The 13,968-nt window shown below is 38.8% G+C and overlaps 1 protein-coding gene across 3 annotated transcripts in view; it reads left to right on the top strand.

Annotated features, from left to right (window-relative positions):
* LOC133251608 (craniofacial development protein 2-like) overlaps nucleotides 1-13,968 on the top strand; it is a 278,918-nt gene that overhangs the window by 253,178 nt on the left and 11,772 nt on the right. The gene's annotated exons all lie outside the window — the stretch shown is intronic.

Here is a 13,968-nt window from a genome sequence, read left to right as displayed (position 1 = left end):
AGATTTTTGGTGTGAGCCCTTTTCCTGTCTGTGTCCTCACATGGCTTTCCTGGGTGAGTGCCCAAAGAGGGAGCTCTCATGTCTCATCTTCTTTGCATGAACACATTAATCACATCATGAAGGCTCTACCTTCATAATGCAGTCTAACCCTAATAATCTTGTTACCATATTCCTAATTACCTAAGACTTCATATACCATCATGTTATCATGTTGGGGTTTTGGTTTCAACAAATGAATTTTGAGGGCACACAAATATTCAGTTCATAGCAATGACTTTTGCTTTATTTTATATATAAGCTATTCAATAGGCCACTGTATTAATTGAAACTTCAACACCTACCTAATAAGAATTAATTTCTTCCACAAAGAAAATATCTAACTCACGTTTCTGCCAACTGCTTAAGCAATTTGTTACACTTCCCTTTATAAAAATATCTGGGCTATACAAGAAGTCCTAAAGATTTTGCTCATGGGTTCCTGCCATTTGACTCATGATTTAGGCTGAGCACACTTAAGAGGATTACATGAGAATCAGTGCAGCTTTTTTTCTTCTTGGAAAATAAATAAATCTCAATTTGGGTTCATTTATCCATAGGTTAGAAGATTCAGCTTCTTGCCCCAACACTCTGGTTGAATAGTTATGGTTCTTGAGAAACTATTTATTCTTTTGAAATTCAAGCATATAATTGGGATAATGCCCAATGTCCCCACAAGACAGTGAGAGTGAAATATAATGATATAATAGAAAAATCTATTGAAATATATGATCTGCTTTATAAAGGCAATGAGTTATTTAGAAGAAAGTGCAGCAGATTTCAAAAAAGTAAATGTAAAACATATCATTGCCTCTAAGGGTTTAAAATCTAAGACAATATATAGACAGGAAGATAAGAGCTCCTTGCAAATGCTATTGTAACTGAGAAAAATTGTGAAATCTGGACATAAAATAAATGTCAAGTTTCTGGAAATGTGCCCATTTACAGCAGAGTTGTTGACATCAAGTAGAATAATGATTCCATTTAAATTCTGATAACTGCTATTACCTGTCTTTTTTTTTTTTTTTTGGAAGATATTATTTCCTGCTCTTCCTTTTTTTTTTTTTTTTTTGTACTAGGCTAATAGCAGGTTTTGAAAATAACTGTGTACCTGTGCAAATCTATAAATGACATGAAGCCATCAGAAAGGGGTCTGCTCTCAGAGAGCTTTTCTTTGAGTTTTTCTGACCTGGTCTTAATGTTCAGAGCTTAGTCCCAGCAAGCCGCCTTTGGTTTCCTGGCCTCCGCAGTGTAGCCCTCTCTCTGTAGCTCACTCACTTCTCACGTTGCTCCATGCCGCCATTACCTTCGTCTTGTTTGGCAGCTTCATCATTCTTATCCTTGAGTCTTTTTGTCTCCTTTGCTTACAAGAATGTCTGGGTGGAATTATTGCTACTTTGGTGGAGTTGTTTAGCCAGCTTTTCCTCAAACCTAGTGAAATATTAAAGAAACAAGTAAAGAAGGTCTCTGGTTTATGGATTTCTCTTCAATGGCCTCTGGTCCCTAATTCAGTTCAATGCATTAGCTGGATGGATAGCTTGTGAGTGTTCACTGCTGTTTCTTATAGCAGGAAAGTGCACGTTTAACTGTGCAACTACAGGGACAGTGTCTGTTCAGGTGCCCAATATTTGATCTCATTTAAGACAGCATAGGGAATAGAGTCAAAAATATTATAATAGCTTTGTATGGTGACTAGAGTTATCATGATGAGGCTTTCATAATATATAAAAATACTGAATCACTATGTTATATATCTGAAACTAATATACTACTGTAAGTCTGTTATAGGTATATATATGTATGTATGCTACATTTATGGAGAAGGAAATGGCAACCCATTCCAGTATTCTTGTCTGGAGAATCCCAGGGATGGAGGAGCCTGGTGGGCTGCCGTCTATGGGGTCGCACAGAGTTGGACATGACTGAAGCGACTTAGCAGCAGCAGCGGCATGCTACATTTAGATATATACATATCATAGCTTTGTCATGGGTTCGAAATTGGGTGCTGCTTGCATCTGTGACACATTGCACATCTTACTTAACCTCTCTGAGCCTTAGTTTCTTTTTTTTTTATATAAGCATGGGTAAATGTCATGTGACTTGCATTTTTTTTTTGAATTTATTTTATTTTTAAACTTTACAATATTGTATTAGTTTTGCCAAATATCGAAATGAATCCGTCACAGGTATACCCGTGTGGGGACCTAAACTTCTCATAGATTTGTTGTAAGGTTTAAAAGTATAATATGTAAGAAGCCCCGAATAGTACCTGATATTAGAATGTGCTCAGTAAATAGAAGGGGCTTCCCAGATGGCACAGTGGTAGAGAATCTGCCTGCCAAGCAGGAGATGCGCATTCCATCCCTAGGTGGGGAAGATCCCCTGAAGTAGGAAAGGAAACCCACTCCAGTACTTTTGCCTGGAAAATTCCATGGACAGAAGAGCATGGAACTCTATAGTCCATGGGGTCGCAAAGAACCAGACATGACTGAGCGACTGAGCACACGCACACAGTAAATAGAGATCTATCTTTTTGTCAATCAGTTTTCCCCTCCTCCAGTTCATTTGTTGTGGTGGCATAAGACACATCTGTTCATATTCTTTATTGGTTAATTTATTTTACTTTAGAAGATTTTGTAACCTCAGTTTCTCAAGAAGCTTTACATATTATACTTAGGCATGCATCATGGAGAATGTCTAAGTTGTTCTGGTTAGTAAATAAATAAAAAGCTAAACTAAGCTAACCAAACTCCTAGTTCTTTTAATAAATTTTTTTCAGTAAGATTTTCTGGATTTTAAAAATTACCTGAGGATGAAATATTAATTTATTTTTAATTCACTGCACTGCAATGAAATATGCTGGTACTATTAAACTCAACTTTCCTCTGACTTGGAGGCAAAATTAAATCACTAAGTATTGAGGCCACATGCCACAGCAACATGTATGCTGAAGGGCTTTGCAAACACTACAAATTAGGATAAATTTTTATATAAACAATTGGAGCAATGCTAGGTGTTTAATGTGCTTTAAAACATCATTGATGGGTGATTTTAAGTTTATAGTTTGGATTTGAATTATTTAAGGTGCATTCAGCACAATAAAATAATTTATCTTCCATGGCTTTCTGGGGAATAGGCTCTGGAATTGGAAAATTATTTTACAAAAGGAGAGAAAAAGAAGGATTTGATAGTAAGATAGTTGTATTTCAGAAGTTCATTTTATATACTATTGAAAATTGCACAGGCAACAGAGAATTTTTAAACTGTTAAAATGCTGGCAGTAGTAGAGCTTCTGTGATATCCCTTCTGTTTTTTGCTCACATTGTTGAACAGATAATGAATATTATCTTATCAGTATTCTTATAAAACACTTTTGCTACATTTCTATTGAATGCAGGATTGAAAACCTCTCATGGCTTCCAGGCTCTGCAGGAAAAAAGACAAGGGACATGCATGGGGCAGGGTCCATGGCCAGCTGGATCTCATGTGGCTCTGAAATCATTACCACATCTGGGTTTTCAAGAAAGAAAACAAATATGGATTTTCATGTAAAAATGATTCTTTATGTAATCCATATATGTGTGCTAAGTTGCATCGGTTATGTCCAAGTCTTTGCAGCCCCATGGACTGTAGCTCATCAGGCTCCTCTGTCCATGGGATTCTCCAGGCAGGAACATGGGAGTGGGTTGCCATGCCCTCCTCCAGGGGATCATCCCAAGCCATGTCTCTTACATATCCTGCATTGGCAGGTAGGTTCTTTACCAAGGAAATTAAAAACATGGCCTTTTGGGGAGCATATTTGAGTAGCATGGGCACATAGTCTGTCTGACCCTTTCAGTCAGATCAGTTCAGTCGCTCAGTCGTGTCCGACTCTTTGAGACCCCATGAACCACAGCATGCCAGGCCTCCCTGTCCATTACCAACTCCCGGAGTTCACTCAGACTCACGTCCATTGAGTCAGTGATGCCATCCAACCATCTCATCCTCTGTGGTCCCCTTCTCCTCCTGCCCTCAATCTTTCCCAGCATCAGGGTCTTTTCGAATGAGTCAGCTCTTTGCATCAGGTGGCCAAAGTATTGGAGTTTCAGCTTCAATATCAGTCCTTCCAATGAACACCCAGGACTGATCTCCTTTAGGATGGACTGGTTGGATCTCCTTGCAGTCCAAGGGACTCTCAAGAATCTTCTCCAACTCCACAACTCACAAACATCAATTCTTCGGTGTTCAACCTTCTTTATAGTCCAACTCTTACATACATACATGACTACTGGAAAAACTATAGCCTTGACTAGATGGACCTTTGTCAGCAAAGTAATGTCTCTGCTTTTGAATATGCTGTCTAGGTTGGTCATAACTTTCCTTCCAAGGAGTAAGCATCTTTTAATTTCATGGCTGCAATCACCATCTGCAGTGATTTTGGAGCCCAGAAAAATAAAGTCAGCCACTGTGTCTACTGTTTCCCCATCTATTTCCCATGAAGTGATGGGACCAGATGCCATGATCTTAGTTTTCTGAATGTTGGGCTTTAAGCCAACTTTTTGACTCTCTTCTTTCACTTTCATCAAGAGGCTCTTTAGTTCTTCTTCACTTTCTGCCATAAGGGTGGTATCATCTGCATATCCAGTCTGACCCTTTAGTTATTTGTAAAAGGCCATAACCAGTGTGGGTTTAACTTTTTATCTCATTGCTCTCCTCACTCCCACCCCTACAACGCCCTGCCCCCACCTCCCCTGCACACAGAGCATTTGCACTCTAGTTATGTCAAAATGTGCATCTTTCCCAGAGCACCTCAATCATTTTCCTACCTCCTGCTCTTCCACTGACATGCATGCTCTCTCCTTGGCTCTCTGCTCCACACACCAGCTTCATGAAATCTCTGCATCCTCCTCCAAGTACCACCAGGTGACAAGTCTTCTGAGTTTTCTGTGAGTGTTTGATGCCTGGACTGAGATGAAGTCATTGCTCTCTAATCAGAGCTTCCACAATGCATTGCATTATAGTTTCTTACTTGCATGTCACTATTACCCACTATGATCTCACTTTCACTCCTTCATCTCTGTTCACTCAGCTGTTGCAGGGAGAAGCACAGTGACCATAGACAAAGTATCCATGGTTGGCTTTGATAACCAAGGAGCCTTCTGCTATGTCCCCAGGACACAGTTGCCATCACTTCTACTTGGGCTAAGGTCACCTCATGGGGACATGAGCTGGGTTTGTAGGCTCGCCACCTAGACTGCTTGGCAGAGTGGACATTGGGGATTTCTGAATTAGCCTCAATGGGCCACGTTATCCATAGTTGTTTGTTTTTCTCGGGCAGGTTTCATAATCTTAGTTCAATCCAAGCCTGGCTAGTCTTCTCTGCCTTAATCCATTCTCCCAGATTTGGCCTCCAAAAGCTTTATCAGGGAGGCAGAGGAGGGAGAGACCTTTCATGTTATCCCTTTGATTAATAACTTGAGTTGCAGTGCTTTTATTTTCCAGGCTTTCATTCTGAACTCCCCTTGCTGCTCGTCGTGGTTGCTCCAGCAGTCAAATTTTAAAGGTTTCTCATCGTAACCAGACTGGGAGCTCTCATGGGGGCAGGAGCTAAATCTCATTAACCTTTGTATGCTCACTGCCTAACAAACAGAAGGAGCTCAAATACTTGTTACATGAACAGTCGAGAGGGAAGAATGGCTAAAAAGAGAGTATCGGATTTTTTTTTTTTTTCATTTGTAGCTAATATTTTATGACCCACGCTGAGAAATGTACCATGGGCTCCTTGACCAGTCTCACATTTACGAAACAAATAAAGGGAAGGCTAAAAGGACACCCCATATTCACTTTCCTCACATTTTAAGCAGATGGAGCAAACAGTAGTTGCTGTGGTTTTATTTTATTTTCACTCCGTCCTCATTGAACTTGGAGTTTACCAGTGTTGACTCAGCTCAGTCAGGGATCTCATCATGATCCGTGGCTGCTCTCACCAGTTTTCTAGCCTCATACTTAAAAGTTATAGGTTATAAAAGAGGATTTAATTTTGAGGCCAAAAGTCATTTTGAGTAAGTATAAAAATCATATACTGTGATTTTTTTTTCTAGCTGTGTCTAAAGATACTTAAAAATGAGATAGTGTATCAAAATGATAAGTTAATAAAAATAGCAGTCATTCATTGAATATTTAATATATGCCATGTAGGAGTCCAGAGAAGGCAATGGCACCCCACTCCAGTACTCTTGCCTGGAAAATCCCATGGATGGAGGAGCCTGGTAGGCTGCAGTCCATGGGGTTGCTGAGATCGGGCACGGCCGAGTGACTTCACTTTCACTTTTCACTTTCATGCATCGGAGAAGGAAATGGCAGCCCACTCCAGCGTTCTTGCCTGGAGAATCCCAGGGACGGCGGACCCTGGTGGGCTGCCGTCTATGGGGTCTCACAGAGTCGGACACGACTGAAGCGACTTAGCAGCAGCAGCAGCATGTAGGAGTCACTGGAGACATAGTTTGATCCCTGGGTTGGGAAGATCCCCTGGAGTAGGAAATAGCAACCCACTCCAGTATTCTTGCCTGGAAAATGCCATGGACAGAGGAACATGTGGACATGACTGAGCACACATGCATACACACAATATATACCATAGTTTGTGACAATACTTTAAAAATGCTATATTTACTCTACAGCTTCTCTGAGTTACAGAAGAGACCCTGATGCTCAAAGATGCTTAAGTTAATCACCCCAGGTGTGTCAGCTGGCGAAGTGTTCATCTGGCTTTAAAGCCTAAACTCTTTCTATGATACCAGCATTTGCGAGTGCAAATGCTTAAAAATCCACATTAAATCATTCTGATATTTCTAAAGTTCTCTAAATTAGGAGTGGTTTGAGTATTACAGCATCCTCAGAGGTTAAGGGATGGATGCAAGGTCTGCTCTGAGAAAATACACTCCCTGAAAGTCATTCATTTTATACTTTAATGTCTGTTTTGGTCTCAGTTCTTTTATATCCACCTATGGCTGAATGAAAGTAAGTGTTTTGGTAATTCCATTTGCTAATTCTGCTTCTCTTGGTAGTCATTATACTAAAATCAGCAGTCAATTAATTTCAATTTATAACCAGCACCTTACTTGCACTTGGAATCTAGGATAAGATTGGTGTTGGAAGTTTTGGAGAGATTACTGAAAGAATGTTTACCTTAGTGTTGAGTACAGAGAGAGAGGCAGTACTGGGCTTGCTTAAGAACATGGGATTGGATAAGAAACAGAAATACAAAGCACCTTCCTAGACATAAGGACTTGAGTATATGTATGAAAACCAGGTGAATGAATATGTGGGGTATTTTGCATGGGTATTTAATATTTTATTTAATTATTTACATTTTAAAATCTATGCCTTTAATGCATGTGTGCACGCTAAGTTGCTTCAATCATGTGTGACGCTATGGACTGTAGCCTGCCAGGCTCCCCTGTCCATGGGATTTCCCAGGCAAGAATACTAGAGTGAGTTGCCTTTTCTTTCTCCAGAGAATCTTCCTAATCCAGGGATCAAACTTGCATTTCTAGACAGATTCTTTACTACTGAGCCACCTGGGAAGCCCCCTAAAGTATGAATACTTCATTGTATACTTTTGTATATATTTTAGAATGAATGGATGTCCAAAATTAAGAGACTGCTTTAATGTGTGAAGTTACTAAGATATCTGTTCATAGCCTAATTTCAATTTATTGAATGTTAAACGAAGCACAGTTTAAACGTAGCTGATATGTTTCACATTTAGATATTACATACATTTTAATTGACTGTATTGATTTATTTTGGACTTTAACATTCAGTTCAGTTCAGTCGCCCAGTTGTGTCTGACTCTTTGCGACCCCATGAATCACAGCACGCCAGGCCTCCCTGTCCATCACCAACTCCCGGAGTTCACTCAGACTCACGTCCATCGAGTCAATGATGCTATCCAGCCATCTCATCCTCTGTTGTCCCCTTCTCCTCCTGCCCCCAATCCCTCCCAGCATCAGAGTCTTTTCCAATAAGTCAACTCTTCACATGAGGTGGCCAAAGTACTGGAGTTTCAGCTTTAGCATCATTCCTTCCAAAGAAATCCCAGGGCTGATCTCCTTCAAAATGGACTGGTTGGAGGTGAATTAAAGACACTAATTTACAGATTTGCCAAAAATAAAAAAAAAAGAAACAAATATGGGATTTGAAATTACTATCAGAAATGTTTATGGGTTGAAGTACTGAAACTCTTGACTAACAGTGACTTGAGTAAGCAGAGGTTTATTTTCTATACCATGGTGAGAAATGAGGAGGTAGGTGGCTCCTGGGATTGGTTTAGTGGTTCAGTGATAACAGTGTTGGCATCTCTGCAGTCCTGTTGTCCTTTTCCATATGGTGACAAGATGGCTGCCACAGCTCTAGGCATCAAATCTGCACTTAAGACAGACAGAAAGGGGGAAGAATCATGTAATTATGGCTGTCTCTTTTAATCAAGAAAACAAAAGTTTTCCCAGAAATCTCCTGAACCAACTTCTGTTTACATATACTTGGACAGAACATTACCTCATGGCCGTGTCTTACAAGAAGGAAAGCTGGAAAAACTGAATATTTCACTTTTCTCGCCACAGTAGTTGAAGATAGTATGAGAGAAAGGAGAGAGAAATGACTCTTGGATATGCCAGCTACTTGTATTTGCCATTGAATCACGTGGTTGTTGTAGCATTAAATTAAACATTTGGAAAACACTTAGCAGAGAGTCTGACTTAGAGTAAGAATCTGTATAAAGTTTTATCATTATCATTAACAAGTTTTATCCTTATTGATAAGGAGTGGCCATTTGCTTGGCAATCTTATATCTCTTTGTATGTATCCCACACTCTCCTTGCATGGTATAAACCCACTAGAAATAAGGTGGGGCTTCACTGATAGCTCAGTTAGTAAAGAATCCAATTTTAAAACCCATTCTGCATATGCCTGTATTTGGGTTGATGGATTTAAGATAAAGACAAATCATTTCTGTTTTCTGATTCTGTATTCTCTACTCTCACAGAAATATGGAAGAAAACTAGTATTTGACAAAGGACAGTATCAAATTGCCCAAAACTTTCTGTGCCCAACAACATCATCTGATCTGTGATCAAAAGGTAAAACAAGATTCTGAGAGGCTGGGCAAGAAGCAATTGACTTCACCTCTTCAATGCCCCAGATTTCCCTTCTGTAAAAAAAAATTGGTGATTTCCAATCCCTTGATGCAAAGATGTATAATGAGCATATCATACTAATATTGATATAGTACTGTGCTTGAGAAAGATATGAGAAACTTGGCAAGGCATGGAGGGTCCCTTTAAAGGACCCTTTGACTGATAATGACAAGAAACAGATTGGTTCTAGTTGTCATCAGGCTGACCTTTATTGAAAACTCAAAAAGAGAAAAGAAATGTAGCAACAAGGAATTGTTTATTCTCTATGTAAACTCGCATTTGATATCCTGAAATATTGAATAGTTTTATTTCTTTGGTTTTTTAATTTATTTCCTCAAAACTCTTTAAGGTATTTTTCTCTGATTAAACCTCATCTTTTTTTAGAAGTGCACCTTCAAGTCTTAAGACTACTTTTAGGAGAAAGCATATTAGATAACTGCAAAAATTTGACCTGAAAGTTGAATAGTAATTCCAGTTAACAGATGTATTATACTGGAAATGCAGGTAATGGTAATAACAGAGAGATATTTCAGGAAGTAATGAAACATTTAATTTTAATTTATTGAAGGGAAAAGAGACAAATGGAGAAAATTATTGTGTTTAGCAACACAATGTATTCAGGCATAGAGGTGGTTTTGTAAGTTTTCAGAAAGATTTTCAGACCATAATGAGGTGTATCCATTATTTATTGCCATAATAATACTGTGGGATAAATCACCTCAAAACAAAGACATTTGAAACACACATTTATTATTTCCCATAAGTCTATGGGTTGGCTACTCTTTCTATTGATGGACACTGGGTTGATCTACACTGCCCTGGTTCACGCATCTCTGGTCCATGAGCAGGTAAGCAGAAGGCTGTCTTAAGTAGGACGGCTTTAGCTTGGACAATTTGGTTTTAGTTCATAGATCTCATATCTCTTCATCAGCCTAGCCAAAGAATGTTTATCTGGTGGTCCAAGAGTCCAAGAGTGATCTGGTCCAATCAAAAACCTGTCCTTGCAGCACCAGGGCTAGTATCCCATTGGCTAAGATAAGTTAGATGGCTACAGCAGGAGGCAGAGTGGGAGAGGACCACGTAGTTAAGAGCCACAGTGTAGGGAGGCATTATCTGGGACCATTAATATAACCAATCTACCAAATGGGGAGTGTAACAAGAACAGTCTCTAATTTCTGAGTACTTCAGGTAATTTTGATTGTATTGTGACTAATTGGCTTCAGAATTAGCAAACTAGCTTATGGGTAAACTACTTTGCTTGTATTTTTGAATGGTAATTATAATATTTTCAGACCCACTACCAATTTCCTTTTTATTGTTTTGAGAAGTTTCATGAATATTGCAATTAATTGACCATGTCTTCACAATATACCCTCATTGCTCAGTTGGTAAAGAATCCGCCTGCAATGCAGGAGACCCCAGTTTGATTCCTGGATTGGGAAGATCCACTGGGAAAGGGATAGGCTACCCACTCCAGTATTCTTGGGCTTCACTTGTAGCTCAGCTGGTAAAGAATCTGCCTGCAATGTGGGAGACCTGGGTTCGATCCCTGGGTTGGGAAGATTCCCTGGAGAAGGGAAAGGCTACCCACTCTAGTACTCTGGCCTGGAGAATTCCATGAACCCCATGACTTATCCATGGGGTCGCAAAGAGTCCGACACGACTGAGTGACTTTCACTTTCACAATATAAGCCTTTCTGTTACTTCCCAACAGATCAAGGCTCCTGTTTCTCTCATATAGCACTTACTATCCTTGATTGAAGGAAAGCCTTGTGCATGAGAGAAAAAAATTCTTTCAAGTATTTCTAGAAGTAAATTAGGCTAGACGAAAGGAGAAAAAATTTCAACTAATTGGAATAAATTTCATATTGCTGTAATGTGCCACTATGACATTCACTAGATATTTCTAGATTTAGGATGATGTGCACATTGCATTGAGCCATTGGAAGAATTTGCCCTATGAGCACTCAGAGATGTGACTTTGTCATAATTGCTGAACTATCTGTTTGCATTTACAAAAAGTCACCATCACTATTAGAAAAAGTCACCATAATGCCTTAAACTTTCTCTAACTTTGAAAAATTGTCTTATGTAAGCAGATTCTGAGTATGGCAAACACAGAAGCTCACATTTTGCAGCTGAAGAAATGGGTGGCATGTTTTCCTAAGGCAACTTGAGTTTCTGAGCATCTGTCGAAAATTACATGTGCCTCTGACCCTCACTTAATTATTACTAACTTATTCTAACCTTGCCACTATAAAATGGAAAAGCTCAGACAAAAATTCCAACATAAAAAAATTCAACTTAAATGCAGGAGGGAATAAAAGTGAAGAACCACAGCAATTATTTTCTAAGATGTAAAGAAAATGCAAATAAGCACTGTTTGTGAGCTTATGAAAGATATATGAAAGAAGATAAAGCAGCCATCTGTTAAAATAACTCAAAAGCAAAAATTTGGTGAGTTATTGACTGGTTTTAATAAGCTTGAATGTTGATAGTTCACCCGCAAAGAATTTCAATCTGAAGTCGACTCTTCATTATTTTTCAATCAGCATTCCATGATCAGTGTCAGATCACCGTAGCTCATACATAGCAGCAGGTGGACCAGATGCTGAACATTAAATTAGCAAAATAACAAGGCAAAATTCTTCTTGCAAGCTTTCATTCCCTCCTGCCTTCCTCCTACACATAAAATTTGGAGACAAAAAGAGAGAGAGAGGTGAATTGGGAAAAACTGCAGTTATATGACACTGGGTCCTTGTTAATGCATTTAACCTTGTTTTGTTTATGTATTGGCTTCTGTTCTAGCATTGTATGTGGCCAGGAGCTGGTAGTAGATGTCTCCTGTGCTCAGTGCTCAGTTGTGTCCAAATCTTTGTGGCTTCTATGGACTGTAGCCCACCAGGTTCCTCTGTCTATGGAATTCTCCAGGCAAGAATATTGGAGTGGGTTGCCATTACCTTCTCCAGGGAATCTTCCTGACCCAGGGATCAAGCCTGTGTCTCCTGTATCTCCTACATTGGTAGGCAGATTCTTGAACCACTGAGCCACTTGGGAAGCCCACAGATGTCTCTATTACTTCTGTAAAGGTTATTTATACTTTCTCAAGATGAGTTCACTTTACAAATAACTCAATTCATAACTCAGCGATGCTGCTTCTATCTAAAAGAGGTTTTTCTGGTTCTCTCTTTTCTATTCTACGCTTTCCACAATATACATATCTGTTTCTTTTCAAAATGGCTGCTGACCTAGTTACAGATATGATCAGGAAAGAAAGCTTTTCGTCTTTTATGAGTGGTAAATAGCTTATGTGTACAGATACTGAAACGCCAAGTCTCTCATTCCAGTTCAGCCATCGTACCCTTAGAAGTGAATCAATCTGATCCTTACACAAAATGGTTGATGTTCAGCTGCTATCCCATTGTTAATGAGCATACTCTGTTGAAAATAACAAAATAGGGGCAGAAATATGCATTTTACGATTCCCAGAGCAACTGTAGCCTGTCTTCTACACGTCTCAGATCACTTAGCAGCAGATGGATCCTGTGTTAGTTAAAATTCTGTCTTGACTCTTGACAAATCTCACAAAAATTGCAGCAATAAGAAGCCAACTTTTCCCAAGAAAGGTTGTTGTGCCTTTATAGGCGTTGCATTATCTGTTACTTATGGCAAATTATAAGAAAATAAAAGGATTTAGTTGCATTGGTGATTGAGGTTGAAGTAAATTCTATTGCTATATTTTGAAACACAAAAATAAATATTTAAAATATTAAAGACACCATTGAATGTTTTCACTATAACATTAAGTATAAAACATTATTTATAGGATTATTACTAAGAATACATGTTACTATGTTAACTAAAATAAATTCGATTAGTATTTTAAAAATGGAATAGACATTGATTCTATGAAGTGACTATGGAGTTAAGGAAGTCTGAGTTTATAGTAAAATTTAAAAATGCTAGGAATTTTTCCTGTGCCACTGATGGCAACATGGCAGGTGGAAGCTCTAGATGATACAGATTTCTAAAGCATAAAATATGGCACTGAGACTATTTAAGATGGCAATAAATATCTAATCTTTTTAAGCCCCCTAGATGAAGCTGGGACTTGAAGACATCTGTGTTTGGAGCACTGCTTGTGTTGCATTAAGATGTGCTAGGTCCCTTGCACAGGAACTCTGTGGGTTGTGGGCGGTCCTCTCAGTGCTGGAGCAAAAAGAATATGCTTAACCATTGACTTTTATGAAAAGTGGATGGGTTCAGTTTCATGACTATAATGGGTAACATTTTGCTATCGAAATACGAGTATGAAAATCTGAATGTAATTGGCAGTAGTGCTATCATGCTTTTCCAAACAGAATTCTGAAAGCCATATTAAATGAATTTCTTTGAAGTTAGTGACATTCACACAGACAACTTTATGAACTGCAAGTATTCTCTGATGATGTCTTCATCCTATGGATCAGGGGGCAGCAAACTATAGCCCATGGCCAAATCCGGCTCATTGCCTGTTGTTTTGTTTTATCAGAGAAGTTTTAGGTTCACAGAAAAGTTGAACAGGAAGTAGAGAGTTCTCATGTCCTCTCTCACCTCATTCACAGTTTCCCCTGTTATTAACATCTTGCATTGGTTTAGTACCTTTGATGAACTTGATTAACCAATATTGATACATTTTTATTAACTAAAATCTAGAGTTGACTCTTTATGTTGTACGTTTTGTGAGTTTTGCTAAATGCATTATGTCATGTATCCA

The sequence above is a fragment of the Bos javanicus genome, chromosome 7 (genome assembly GCF_032452875.1).
Source record: "Bos javanicus breed banteng chromosome 7, ARS-OSU_banteng_1.0, whole genome shotgun sequence".
NCBI lineage: Eukaryota > Metazoa > Chordata > Mammalia > Artiodactyla > Bovidae > Bos > Bos javanicus.
This window is presented reverse-complemented; position numbering and strand designations above follow the sequence as displayed.